Raw genomic sequence first — 14,699 nt, 5'->3', positions numbered from 1 at the left:
GGGGGCCAATAAAGGGCTGTGATGGATGGGCTAATCCCCACTGGAAATATACCATGTAATGCTGCAGAGACAATACATTACAGGCAGCATTGTGATGATTGGTTGTTAATCTGCCTCCCCAGCCTTCCCCCAGGTCCCTTGCAAACCCCAGCTCCTGCGGCTCCCCACGGCCCAGGGGTGAAGACTTAGTGGCAGCCACCTCCTTGGGACACGAGTCTGGGGTACAGATGGGAAAGTTGGGGCCGAGCTAGCTGCTGTGTGCACGGAATACAGAGCGACAGGGGCCCGCAGTGAGGCGGCTGTCGGCAGGGGACAGAGCTGGGCCCCATATGCTGCCCCTCTCCTCCCTTCTGTCGCCAGTCTGCTGCCTCATCCTTCTGTCAGGGGACACTTTAATGATGAACATGTTTTAAACAGTTTTGTTTACCTAGCAACAGCTTTTCTAAGAGGGGGTCTTAATTAGTCACCTTAAACCATTTTGGGCTTGGGTTTTTTTTTTGTTTTGTTTTCTCCTTTTTTCCCAGCTCTCATTCATTTGTTCATTCATCTGGAAGAATCTGTCTTGCTCATTCCGAGCACACACCCCGTCCCCGCCCCCGCCCCCGGAGGCTGTTGTTACTGTTGCCATGAAAAAGTGGGTCTGCATTACAAAACTAGTTTTAATAGCTCTCTGCCATTTTTCTTGCTTTCATACACACTTTAATGCCATGCTTAGCTCCGAGGGGTGGGTTTTTTCTCTACTTGGAAGAGGCCAGTATTCCTTCGTGAAGCTCTTTCTATTTTAAAATGAAATTGCATTTGGCGAATGTCTTCTTCTTCATGATTTTGTAACTACTGACTGGAGTCTTTTCCACATTAAAGGAGCAGGCTCGGAGCTGATTCAGCCATTTCACTCTATCTTGACGGAGAAGCAGAAAGTTCTCATTTTCATTTTGTCCATTCTGTTATTGGTTGGTTTTCTTTTCGAATTTGGTTCACACAGTGCGGTGAAAGCCAAGTATCTTCCTGTTATTTTCTGAGCTACTTTTGCTTTGGGTTCCCTTGACTTCACATAAAGCATCCCGAATGCTAATGCAGAGACTTTGATTTGCTTTTTTTAAATGCTAAATTTTAAAAATCTATCACAACGTGAAATGTTTAATTTGAAATGAGTTCACATTCTAAATGTTGACATCATTCAAAATGTTGACAATGAAATGCCTTTCTTCCTCTTTTTCTTTATTTCTTTTTTCTTTTTCAGTAATAAAATTTGCAGAGTGGTTTAACAACCAAAAGACAATTCTACCAAATGTGCTTAATCATTAACTCTCATTAGACGATTGCTCCCATAAAAATCAAATGACACAGGCTAATTCCTGAAGGACTACCTCTGCTTTTACATTATTGAACCAGATTCTGCCTTATTGTAAAAGAACAACACTTCTTTCAGGCCACTGGCTGTTTCTTTTAGAACCTAGGATCAGCTTAAGCTATAAGAGTAATCACCACCTAACACCAAGCTTCATGTTTATTCATAAGGAGGGTGGAGCCAGAAGAATGTAGGTGTGGTGGTAGTAGAGAAGAGCAGGTCACAGAAGATACTACTGAAAGTATCATATTTTCAGTGGTAACTCATTGTGTTTTAGTAATTTGACAATAATTTTAAATTTGAAGATAAATTTGAAAAAAAAATTGTTTTCAAAGTTTGGCCTGGAGTTTGGACTAACTAGTAAATGTATATTATAATTACTAAAAACTACATAAAACATCATGTAGAAAATAGAAAAACCTTAGAGCTACTTTGGTCAGAGGAAGATGCTTAATGAGATTTATGGTTAGCCAAGAGATGGCATGTCATCCTGCAGGTATGCCAAATGGAGAGAGGCAAACATGTATGTGTATGTGTGTGTGTTAGAAGATGCCTAGGGAAAGAGAACTTACTATCATCAGTGAGAAAATTTTGCAGGAATTCCAAGTCAAGAAGGTGGGCACAGAAGTCACCAGGGTGGTCTTTTGAATATGCAAATGAAGATCCTCCTCATTTGCATAGTCTCAGATAAATGGGTACCCAATACCCTAAGGAAGGGCCAGAACAGAAGTCTTTGTGGTGGATAAAGACTGCCTCTCCCCTTATCACATGGTGTGAACAGCTGGCCAAGTGCAGAACAGTGAGAAAGTTGGGTGGGAATCAGGAGTCTTTAGGGAAGAAAGATATTCATTGCAATCATGATGACTTCTCTTCTCAGAGCTAGGTTGAGAGATTAGGATGGTTCAAATTCAAGTCCACAGGTCAGAAAGAGTCCCAGGCCCCTGAAGAGGAGCTTGCCACAGGGAAGGGGAAGTGAGGACTCCACACCAGTTCAACACAGGAGCCAAGTGCCAGGGACGCCACATGCAGCTGGGGCTGGGAGCTACTCTGGAACTAGAAGCTGACCCACCCACCGCAAAGTGGGTTCACAGATGTTGCGGCCCAGCCATGGAGCCTGCAATTGTGTGCTCATGGAGGAAGGAGAGCCCTTTGGGGAACTGAGGGCAGAGCAAGAGCCCACGCTGGGGGCAGGGGCCACAGGACCGGCTCCAGCTTTCAACATGTGTCCAGTCCACGCTCCGGAGGGACTGATACTGAGAAACACACTTTAACATGTGTCAGCTTGGACGCTAATCTAGATAGAGCTCTTCTGGCAGGCCAGAAGCCCACACAGAGCCCATGCATCACCTCTGCCTTCCTCCAAATGATGTAGGATAGAAGAAATAAGTAGGTAGAAAGGAGACAGACAGGAAGGAAAAAGTAAAAGATAACTTTAATATAAGTACTTGGAACTGAAGTGCTTCAACCTCTAATCCACAAACCCGTTCTCCTTCCCAGGCCTGACTCTCCCATAAATTCCTAGGAAACCTGAAGATCCTAGAGTTAACAATATTTCCGAGAAAACCTACAATTTAGGACGTTCCAGCTTGTCCTTCAATCAGCTAATGAGGACCTCAATCCAAGATCATCCACCCTAAGGCTGACCAGACCACCAGAGCATCAGGAAGCACCTCAGGCCTACTGGACTGAGCTCATCCACCCTAAGGCTGACCAGACCACCTGCCCACCATAAACTGCCTCGGGACTACCATTCTCACATACCTTCTAGCCCACCCCTCATGAAAGTCCCCTATAAGAAGAGAACCCTGGCCGGGCGTGGTGGCGCACGCTTGTAATCCCCGTGCTTGGGAGGCGGAGACAGGAGGATCGAGCTGGTTCAGAGCCTTGCTGGCTTAAGAGACTCTGTTTCCACATAAAAATGTTTAAAAATAGGTCTGGGAGTGTAGCCCATAGGAGTGTATACCGGAGGTAGAAGGGCTTCCAGGAACCCCAGTACCACCAAAAAAAAAAAAAAAGAAAAAAAAAGAAGAAGAGAACCCTGAACTCCCCAAAATGCCTTCCTCATCGTGAGGTGGCCTGCATTCTCTCTTGAATGTCCATTTCCTTTTCTCCAAATAAACCTCTGTCCATGTCTCTAACTGGAGCGTGCTGAAATTCTTTTCTGTCACGCTAGCCAAGGACCCTGCAGATCCTGAGTTCCTGAGCTGAGGGCTCACCCCAACACAAAGAGCATGTGGACACCGTTGTGGGCAGAGAGACCCAAAGGGCATCAGATGTGCAGTTAGGTGACAACTGACTGGGATGAAAAGAATCCCATATCCAAAGCACCAGAATTAGTCAAGCTGTCCTAAGCCAGTAGTAAGACGTGGGAAATAATGTCGTGACAAAAGGTAGGTGGAAAATAAAGAACCATGTGTTTTGTAAAGTATATACGTATGAGCTGACTGGCTGATGCAGTGACAAACTGAGTCTCAATGTCATGCACTGAAAAAATGAATTCCTTGTTAATGAGGATTTCATCACAAACATTTTGTTGGGCATTTTGGAGGGCTATAAAATCTTCTTTAAAGCTTTTTTTTGCATCTAAGAAACACATTTTAATTATGTATTTTAACAGCACTGATATGGGTATCTATGTTATAATCACATGCATCTTGCATTTGGGGTTGACATCTGTGAAGTGGCTGTTGTTAGCTACAATGCTCAAGTTTGCTCACAGCTGCTTATTTTATTGTCATTTCAATTGAGTCATATGTCTGGTTGGAACTACAAGGGTTGAGCTATTGTTAATGACTATCTGATTGTGTTTGGAGAATTTTCTGTGGATAATTTCTGACAAGATTTTGGTTTTTAAAAATCAGTATCAGCTGGGCATGGTGGCGCATGCTTGTAATCCCTGTGCTTGGGAGGCTGAGACAGGAGGATCGCACAGGTTCAAAACCAGCCTCAGCAACTTAGTAAGGCTCTCAAAAACTTAGTGAGACCCTGTTTCAAAATAAAATATAAAATAGGTCTAGGAGTAATACCAGGAGGTAGAAAGCCTCTGGGTTCCACCCTCAGTACCACACACACACACACACACACACACACACACACACAAAATCATTATTAATGTGTATCATTGACTTAGAAAAAAATCCTAGAGGTGCTGTTTTTAAAGAAATGCTACCCACCTAAAATCTTGTGGGCACAGATAATATTGCTGTCTAAAATTCCATGTAATAAGAAAGCATTTAGCATTTTTCTGTAATTAAATGGGAGCCCTTTGATCATTTTTCTTTCTTAGTGATATATAAAATAACAGAGCACTTCCCTATCAAAGATTTCTTAGTTACATAGCTAATAACCAGCTGTTTAAAAGCCTGACAACCAATTTTTCCATTGTTACATAGGTAGCATTTACCAACTAACCCTCTGAGATGTTTTCTGGGTTGTGTCACCTCTAATACTAACAATGTTAAACATGCTTTAATAAAGTACAAGTACTTTAAATCCTTAAATCTGCTACTTTATAGCTATACATTTTTAAGAAGCCTAAAGAACAAATTTTCACAATTTCCAACAACTGTCTGAGACATTCAAATGCACCACTCTAAGCACACATCATGGAATGTGAGTTCCTAGTGGCCATCATACATGTCTCTGTCATAATAATTATGGAATTCTATGGTCAAATTCATGCATATAGTGTTTTACAGCCAGGATATTACTAGCCAAACTCTACAAATTACTCAAGATACCCAGGGAGTCAATTAATTTTGTTACCCAGAGTAATCAACCTGACCCCCCCACTTAAAGATGATATTTTCATGTCACTTGCATCTAGTTTTTTGTTCAATAAGTATTATTGGATGTCTATTATGTAATAGGCACCATACTAGACATCAGAGAAGCAGAAGTCAACAAGCACATTTCATGTCAACATTCAATTCTGTATTGTCTATTAATAATTGATAATCATGTTAGTGTTTATTTTAAGTAAACCAAAAAACACACAATGTCTTTTAAAGTTTTTCATGCAGCCGGGCGTGGTGGCGCACGCTTGTAATCCCAGCATTCAGGAGGCTGAGACAGGAGGATCACGGTTCACGGATAGCCTCAGCTACTTAGTGAGGCCCTTTGTAACTTAGTGAGACCCTGTTTCAAAATAAAGAATAAAAAATAGGGCAGGGGGTGTAGCTTGGAGGTTGAATGCCCCTGGGTTCCTTCCCCAGACCCGCAAAAAAAAAAAAAATTATTCTAAAAGTTTTGTAGATTTATAGGTAGTGCTATCCATGTTCTGCAAGAATAATGTCGGCAGTATTTATTGCTTGTTAGGAATACGGAGTGCAAGTGGAGGATGTGATCACTAATGCTAGAATTCTCCAATGATTGCTAAAATCGCAGCTGTTTCACTGCATATATTGCTCCATGGTGAATCTCCACCGCTAGCTACCACTTGGGTTTCAATTTCTGGTTGTTCTTCTGCCTGCTGAGAGGGGCTGGATCACATAGAAGCAAAGGCCCAGAAAACAGACAAACTCTTTTCGGGTGCCTTCCTCATCTACACTCCTCCCCACTTACCCTTCCCCCAGTCACATTCCTGGTGCTCTGAGCCTTCATGATGATCTCACTGGGGAAAGTGAAGGGGAAGGTAAGAAAAGTACTTATCTATGAGGCAGTGGCTCTTCAGTTTTAGATAATGAACAATTACATTAGGAGTTAATAAAATGCAGGTTCTGGGGCTTCGTTCTCCAAATATCTTGATTCCATAGAACAGAGCAGAGGCTGGGGATCCTGGTGCAAGTGGTTTTTAACACCTGGGCCCTAAGATATAGAGCAGGGACAGCCTGAACAACATATAAAATATTTTCTGCTTCATTTTCCCCTGAAATCTACAGTAGCCTTATATTTTATATTTTATTGTGTGTATGTGGTATTGGGCAATTAAACCTGGGGTGTTCAAACTCTGAGCTGTACCCTGGTTCTTTTTACTTTTTATTTTTAAACAAAATCTCTCTAAATTGAGGAAGGTCTTGAATTTGTTATCTTCCTATCTCAGCTTCCCAAGTACTGGAATTATAGGCCTGCATCACAATGCCCAGTTCCACAGTAAACTCCCTTTTCTTTTCTTTTCTTTTCTTTCTTTTTTCTTTCTTTTCTTTTCTTTCTTTCCTTATTTCTCTCTTTCTTTCTTTTTCTTTTTTTTTTTTTTTTTTTTTTTTTTTTGCAGTAGTGAGGATTGAACCTGGGGGCATTCTACGACTGAGCTACAACCTCAGCCCTATTTTATTTTTGAAACAAAGTCTTGCTAGGTTGTTGAGAATCTTGCTACGTTGCTGGGGCTGGTCTTACACCTGCGATTCTCCTGTCTCAGCCTCCCCAGTATTGGAGTTACAGGCGTGCACCACCACACCTTGCTCCACAGTAGCCTTTTAAAGCAGGGAGAGCCCTCTCATTCATCTCCTCACCAGCTACATGAGAGGGAGGGTGACTCTCTCACTTATGTGCAAGTACACCATGCACATCACATTAAAAACAAAAAACTGCTTTTCAGAGAAAAGACATAGCAGCTTCTGGTTCCATCCACAATAGCATGATGAGTATTGTATACAATACTCCATAGTAAACATCTATAAAAGTAGAAAAAATATACGAATCCACTGTTTTCTGGTGTTGATGAGAAGTTCAGGGTTGTCATGCTTGAAAGAAAGAACACCAAGGAAATGAGTTCCATATTCTCCGAGCTCTCTGCCTAGAGGCACTGTGGAGAGCTGCCCTGTCCCTGGGCAGAGAATTAGAAACTAGGATTTGAGGCTAGTTAATTTATGGCCTGCAAAAGAGGAGATCCAAGAGGAGGAAGATGAACAAAACCAGAGCTACAAAACTTGTGTGGGTGTCCTTGTGATATTTAGCTGGAAAAAAAAAGCATGCATACACAGGGGGCAACTCTGGGAGGTGGCCAGAAAACAGTTGTTGGTAGATGTTAAATTTCCAGAGCTCTCACAGTTCAGAAAGGAGCTGGATTTCCAACCAGCTCAAGTGGAGAAAATGATCTCAACGCTTGGGCATTAACTGAGAGACCACTAAGGTCAGGCCTTCCTAATCATGTGATTTCCAGATTAAAAATTTTCCTTGACTCTCCATTATTCTCATGAAAAGGACAAAAATTCTTATGCCAAGCTGCAGCAGGTTATGGACTGAAACACGTCAGCCGCATCCCCTCTTGATCCCTGGCCTTCTTCTCCCTAAGAGGCCCTGTGTCACTTTCCTCCAGCCTCAGGGCCTCCAGCCATGCTCTTCACACTGAGATGCTTATTTTATTCTCCCCAGTCATACGGGGGGAAAAAGAGCAAAGTACAGTTATATGTTGATTGCAAGAAGCACAATTTAATACAAAGACAAAAATAGATTAAAAGAAAAAGGAGGAAAAAGATATTCCATCCAAACATTAATTATTAAAAAAGAATACTAGAGTGTCTTTATCAGTATCATAGTATACTTTTTTTTTCTTTTTTGGTGGTACTGGGGGTGGAACCCAGAGGCTTTCTACCTCCAGGCTATACTCACAGACCTTTTTTATATTTTATTTGGAAACAGGGTCTCACTAAGTTTCTGAAAGCCTCACTAAGTAGCTGAGGATGGCTTTGAACCTGTGCAATCCTCCTGTCTCAGCCTCCCAAGTGCAGGGATTACAAGCGTGCACCACCACGCCCGGCTCATAGTATACTTTCAAGCAAGGAACATTAGAAGAGATATGCACCAAAAATAAAAATCTACTTCATCAAGGAGATAGTAATCTTTAATGTTTATCTTTTAATAAAAGAGCTTAAAAATACAATCTGAGATGGGTTCATAGGCTTAGTGGCAACTAAGTGAACCTTAGAGAATAATAAAATAATTATTCTTATTTAGATAGAAAAAAAATAGAGCCAGACATGATAACCCCAGTACTTGTGTGACTGAGGAGAATCACAGGTTTGAGGACAGCCTCAGCAAGTAGTGAGACTCATCAACTAGTGAGATCCTGTTTCATAAAGAAAAAAAAAATAGGGCTGGGGTGTAGCTTGGGGATAGAATGCCCCTGGGTTTAATCCTCAGTAACACACACACACACACACACACACACACACACACACACACACACACACACAGGCTAAATTTAAAGAGAGAGGGAGAAAAACTACATTGGAAACTTCATTCCCGGGTACCCATCAGCTTGTGTCCTTTAAGTCTAGCTTTATCCTTAATTCCCAGTAACATTCATAGATGGCTGCCAAATAATTTCAAAAGAAGCATAAATTCCCAACTTTTCAAACCACATTTTTTCTGCTCAGTGGAATTTCAAGATTCTAGGAACAGCCACATCATCTTTGAAAATTGCCTAAGGCCATTGGCAGGGCCCTCAGGATGAGAAGGCTGGGCTGTGGCGCTAGCAGTGAATTCTACACGACTCCCCTTTTGAGAAAACAGATCTTAGAAATCAAGTAGTTAGCCGGACTTGGTGGCGCACGCTTGTAATCCCCCTTGGGGGGCGGAGACAGGAGGATCGTGCTGGTTCAAAGCCAGCTGCACTGGCTTAAGAGACCCTGTTTCCAAAAAAAAAAAAAAAAAAAAAAGTATAAAAATAGGTTTGGGAGTGTAGCCCAGAGGTAGAAGGGTTTCCAGGAACCCCAGTCCCACCAAATAAAAATAAAAATAAAAAAGAAAGAGAGAGAGAGAAAAAGAAAAAAAGAAAGAAATTAACTAAACCTATGAACCCATCTCAAATTGCTTTAATCTTTGTTAGCCTTCCCCTTCTGAGAATTCCTGGACATGTACACTTTATTGTACATGTGTTGTTTCTTAATCACATTGCAATTGAATTTTAATTTAACTATTGCCTATTTAACTGTCTTTTCATTGAAATTATCAGCCGTCTGAGAGGAGAGGCTTCCTTTCTTGGCGTTTTTTGTCTAGACTGTAAACTCAGGGAGGAGGCACACGGGTCTGTCTCCTGGATGTAACCACAGTTTCTCCTTAGGGCAATGGCTGGGGTGGTGCATGGGGTGCAGTACTGTGGTTCTGGGTGTCATTTGGGAATGTCACGAAGCTGAAGCCGCAGCTTCAAGCTCTTCAGAAGCCCTGGAGTGTTTCAGAGAAAATCTAAACAGCAGTCAGAAACAGACAAGCCTTTGCTAGAAAAGATGGGGACAGCCTATCATGGGATAGTGCTGAATTAAAAGAAATGGATCAGCTGGTGACCATTTTATTCTTTCCAGAGTAGAGACTGAGAATCGACGCCCAAATTTCTAGAGTCCCCCTCATCTAGTCTTGCCTTCAGTGATATCTTAGAACCTATAAAATATGATAGCTATGTAATTTTGTATGCCGTCTTTTTTTTTTGCAAAGCACATGCTATTCTTTTCTTCAAGTAATTATTATTTTTGAGAGCATTTTAATTAGGATTAAATATTTCACCATAGGTGAAGGTCATAATTTATTTCTATCATTTTCTATTCTTGAAGCCTTAGGTTGTTTCTAAGTTTTACTACTATAAATAATATTTTATATTTAGTTATATTTCTATAGAAATATGTAATTGTTCGTCTGATTATTTCCTTAAATAGATTTCAGAAAATTCTAGAAGTGAGTTACTAGGTCAAAGTACATGAATACATCTTTTTTTTTTTTTTTTTTCCTTTTGGGTAAATTGCTTCCCAGAATTTGAACTATAATCAGAAACATACCAGAATGTGCATTTTTTTTTTCCTTTGGTGGTACTGGGGTTCCTGAATGCCCTTCTACCTCCGGGCTACACTCCCAGACCTATTTTTATATTTTTATTTGGAAACAGGGTCTCTTAAACTAGCGCGGTTGGCTTCGAACCTAAATGATCCTCCTGTCTCCATCTCCCGAACGCGGGGATTACAAGCGTGCGCCACCACACCCGGCCAGAATGTGTATTTTAAAACAAAGCTCTACCTTATAAAAGTGGGAGAAACTGAAGTACAGATGCAAACAATGAAATTATATTTAAGGAATTAATGAAATGAATAAAGGTGGGAGTCTCCATTCCAAGTGATACTTAAGGGTTTTTAGTGGCAAAATGGTGGCAGAACAAGTGGGTCATGATACTTTACTTGCCTTTTTACATAATTTTCCAATAAGAAAGTAGTGCTTGAGTCTCAGCCCATCAGGCTGCTGTAACAAATGCCATAAACTCAGTCACTTCGGAACAATGAGTTATTTCTCACGATCTTGAGGTTGGGAAGTCCAAGATCAAGTTGGCAACCGATGCAGTGTCGACAGCTAGGTCTCAGGTCTTTTAAGAAGGCACCAATCCCAGTCATGAGGGCTTTTGCCTCATGAACAAATCACCTCCTATAGATCCCATCTCCTAAAACAACCACCAAGCAGGTTGGAATTTCAGTATGCGAATTTGGCCAGGCATGGTGATGCACACCTATAATCCCAGTACTTAGGAGGCTGAGGCAGGAATATTGCAGGTTTCAAACCAGCCTCAGTAATGCAGTGAGACTTTTAGTCCCCAGTACCAAAAAAAAAAAAAAAAAAAAAAAGTGAATTTGCAGGGAACACATACACTCATACCACAGCAACTATATAATATAAGAGTTTCCCATGGGGTAGGGGAGACTTGTGTTGACTCAAAATTGAGAGAAAATGTATTTTGATTTGCAAAGCTGAAAAAGTACATACATGGTGTACCAACGAATTTGTCTATTTTTTATCTTAAATTGTGGCTCTATTTTTTGACTCTATATCTCTCAAAAATAAGGATCTAGTCAAGTGACAGGGTTGAATGTGCCAAGGTAAGGTTTGTCAGGCCCCCAGCAGGCTATTTCTAACCTGATTATGGAAATGAAGGTATCTGTGGGCTGGCCTGTGCTGTCAGCTCCCCTAGGAGGGTTGACTGATGGTGAGCAGACTCCGAGAATTCAAAGGCCTCTCTGAAGAGAGCTGGAAATCCTGAGGAGGTGTGAAGGGCCCAGGCTTTTATCAGGAAAGCACCACAGGGAACCCCCCCCCCCACTTTGGGTGATACTTTCCATGTTGGGTGAGGGGGATAAAAAGATCATGATCATGGGCCATTCACAAAACAGGACTCTCCCAGACAGAAGGTCCCAGCAGGAGGCCTTGTCCTTCAGCTTCTAAAACTCCACAATCTCCTTTGACATCTCTAATCACTACTTCTCCTCCTAGAGGTGAGTTTTCTTAGTGTCTATCTCTTAAATACTGTGTTTCCTTAGGGCTTTGTCCTCTTCTTTGTACACCCTATTTAAAGCATTCCATTGACTCCCATGCATTTAGTTACTGTCTGTCTATTTGTCTATTCTCATCTTTCCCAAGTCTACACCTCTAGCTCAGAAAACACACGTGTGCGGGAAGTTTCTATTCCCGCGGCGGCCTCCTCTGACTCTCCAGCTCCTGCTCCCTCAGGCTGTTTTGTGTCAAGCCAGTGATAAAATGCAGCCCGATCCTTTTTTTTTTTTTTAACTCATAATTGTTATTTTATTAACAATACTATAACAACTTAATGTGTTTTTCTCCCTGCACTGGACACCTCCCATTTATTAGCATATTTATTATTTAGAAGAGCATTTAATTATAGCTACCATTATAATTACTTTATAGATGACAAAATTAAGGTTCGGAGAGAAGTTTGCCGAAGCACACACAGCTAACAAACAGCAAAGGTGGTGCCTGTCCTCCTCAGAACAAGGCTTCCCCAAATTAATCAGGGTGAGACTCCCTGGAAGCCACGAGGCCAGGTCATGCCTGGTTGGCTCTGTCTTTGCAAAGTAATACTTCACTCAGAAGTTAGGACATCCTGGAGCAGGACTAAATCTCTTGTAAAACCGAGCGTGCGCGCATTTCTCCCAGCTTCGTGTTCATGGAGAGCAAGCCTGGTTGTCTGAAATCAGGGGTGACTGCACACCATTGCAGATCAGCTCGTACTGAAAATCTCTGGGCCTTCCCACCCGAGACACAGTTACGGAACATTTACCAGCCCACCACGGCCATAATTTAAACAGAACTGCTCTGTGAAGGCTCTGTCCACATTGAAATGGGAAAATGTATTTGTGGGGCTATTATTGTGAACTTTATCATGATAGAAGAATTAACTTAAAATTATACTATTTGGCATCTTTGTCTAGACTTTAATCCAATAATATAAAATAAGTCAAATTCTTTTTTTAAATTTTTTTTATTGGTGCACTGTATTCATAGATCATAGTGAGATACAAAAAATCTTTTGTATATATACATGCACACATCGCCAGTCAACCTCCACCCGATCCCCACCCCAATCCCTCCCCATCCCTCCTTCCTATGCTTGGCTTAGTGGTTGACATCTAGTATTATAGCAATCAAATTCTAATAATTCGTTTAAAATTCTCCTGAACTTGCTCAAAGTTTTCCAGGTCATTAACTGATTGACAGTGGTTTTCATATATGTATACATTTAGACAGTTTGTGGCAGAATATTAGCAGCAATGTACCAAGTGATAGCTTAGTGGCATTGAGTAAAACTTCTAAAGAAGCCAAAGTTATGCCCACAGAGCAACAAAGGTACTGAGAAGACCTAAAACAAGAGGAAATAGACATAATTTAAAAAAATTAAAAGCACTAATTTAATTTTTTTTTTTTACTGGAGGTTAAACTCATGGGCATTCTACTTTTGAGCTATGCCCCTAATCCTATTTTATTTTTGAAATAGGGTCTTACTAAGTTGCTGAGAGTCTCACTAAATTACTGAGGCTGACCTCAAACCTGTGACCCTCCTGCCTCATCTCCCAAGTAGTAGGAGTACAGGCTTGTGCCACCACATCCAGCTTTGCACCAATCTTTCTTAAAGACACGGACAAGGACAGTCTAAAATAACCTAGGACAGCCAGATATAGTAGTCCACACCTGTAATCCCAGTACTTGGGATGCTGAGAGAGGAGTGTTTTAGGTTTGAGGCCTGACCCTCAACAACTTAGAGCAGCACAATTCAAAATAGCCAGCCCGGTGTGGTGGTGCATGCTATTTTGAAGCTTAGTGGCTTCAACGGCATTTCAAATTGAAAAATTCAGTTCTAGTGGAACTCGTATAGTATAATAGTGATGAAATGAAAACCAAGCGCCTTGAGTGTTCTGTAGACGCAAGGCGCATGAAAAAGATGTCCCAGTGGCTTTGCCAACACATCAGTGCTCCACCCCGGGGAAGGGTGAGTGGATTGGGTTCATTTTACTTGCTCACCTCGTGAACCTCTATTATATTTATCATCCTCCAAATTAGGCCCTCAGAAAACTGTATGGACCTTCCAAAAGACATCTGTTTGGGTAGGATGGTCTGGTTTCAAGTTGGGAGTAACACAAGAGCTTAATTCTCTACAGAAGAGCTCTCAAGGCCTGGGGGAGGTTCATGGATGGGAATCTAGTTTCCAAATGTGACTGGATCACTGTGTGTGTGTGTGTGTGTGTGTGTGTGTGTGTGTGTGTGTGTGTGTGCGCGCGTGGTGGTACTGGGGTTTCTGGAAACCCTTCTACCTCCAGGCTACACGCCCAGACCTATTTTTTTATTTTTGGAAACAGGGTGTCTTAAGCCAGCGCTGCAGCTGGCTTTGAACCTGCATGATCCTCCCGTCTCTGCCTCCCAAGCGCAGGGATTACAAGCGTGCACCACCACGCCCGGCACTGGATCACTTTTTTGAAAAACATATAACATAATTGTCTTATCATTAAAGTAAGCATCTTGGAAAATATTGGGGTTTTTAATGTTTTTTGGTTTCTTTTTTTGGCGGTACTGGGGGTGGAACCCAGAGGCTTTCTACCTCTGGGCTATACTCCCAGACCTATTTTATATTTTATTTGGAGACAGGGTCTCACTACATTGCTGAGAGCCTCACTAAGTAGCTGAGGCTGGCTTTGATCCTACTGTCTCAGCCTCCCAAGCGCGAGGATTACAAGCGTGCACCACCACGCCCGGCAAAAATATTGTATTTCATGGTAGTGTTTTCTCTCTCTTGCTTTCTCTGTCTCTGCACATAGATACTGATATAGAGAGATGGGGCCACAGATTAGGAGACTCTTGCAGTGGGTGGTGTGCACATTGGTCCTCATATTACTAATCTTTGCATTTTCTGAATATTTAAAAATTTTACAATAAAAATAATACAAAAACATTCTTATGACAAGTTTTTGTACTTCATTGTACATCGATATTAACACTAATCTTTTCTATTTCAAATAGCATATCAAAAATTCATAGCAAGAATACTGAATGTCGGTAGAAAATCAACTTGTGTAATTAAGTATAATAATTTTAATTATGCAAAGACATGTATGTTGCATAGCGTACATATTTATACATGAATGTTATACAT

This window comes from Muscardinus avellanarius (genome assembly GCF_963383645.1).
Source record: "Muscardinus avellanarius genome assembly, chromosome: 8".
Taxonomy (NCBI): Eukaryota; Metazoa; Chordata; class Mammalia; order Rodentia; family Gliridae; genus Muscardinus; species Muscardinus avellanarius.
The sequence above is the reverse complement of the archived record's forward strand: the minus strand, read 5'-3'. Positions refer to the sequence as shown.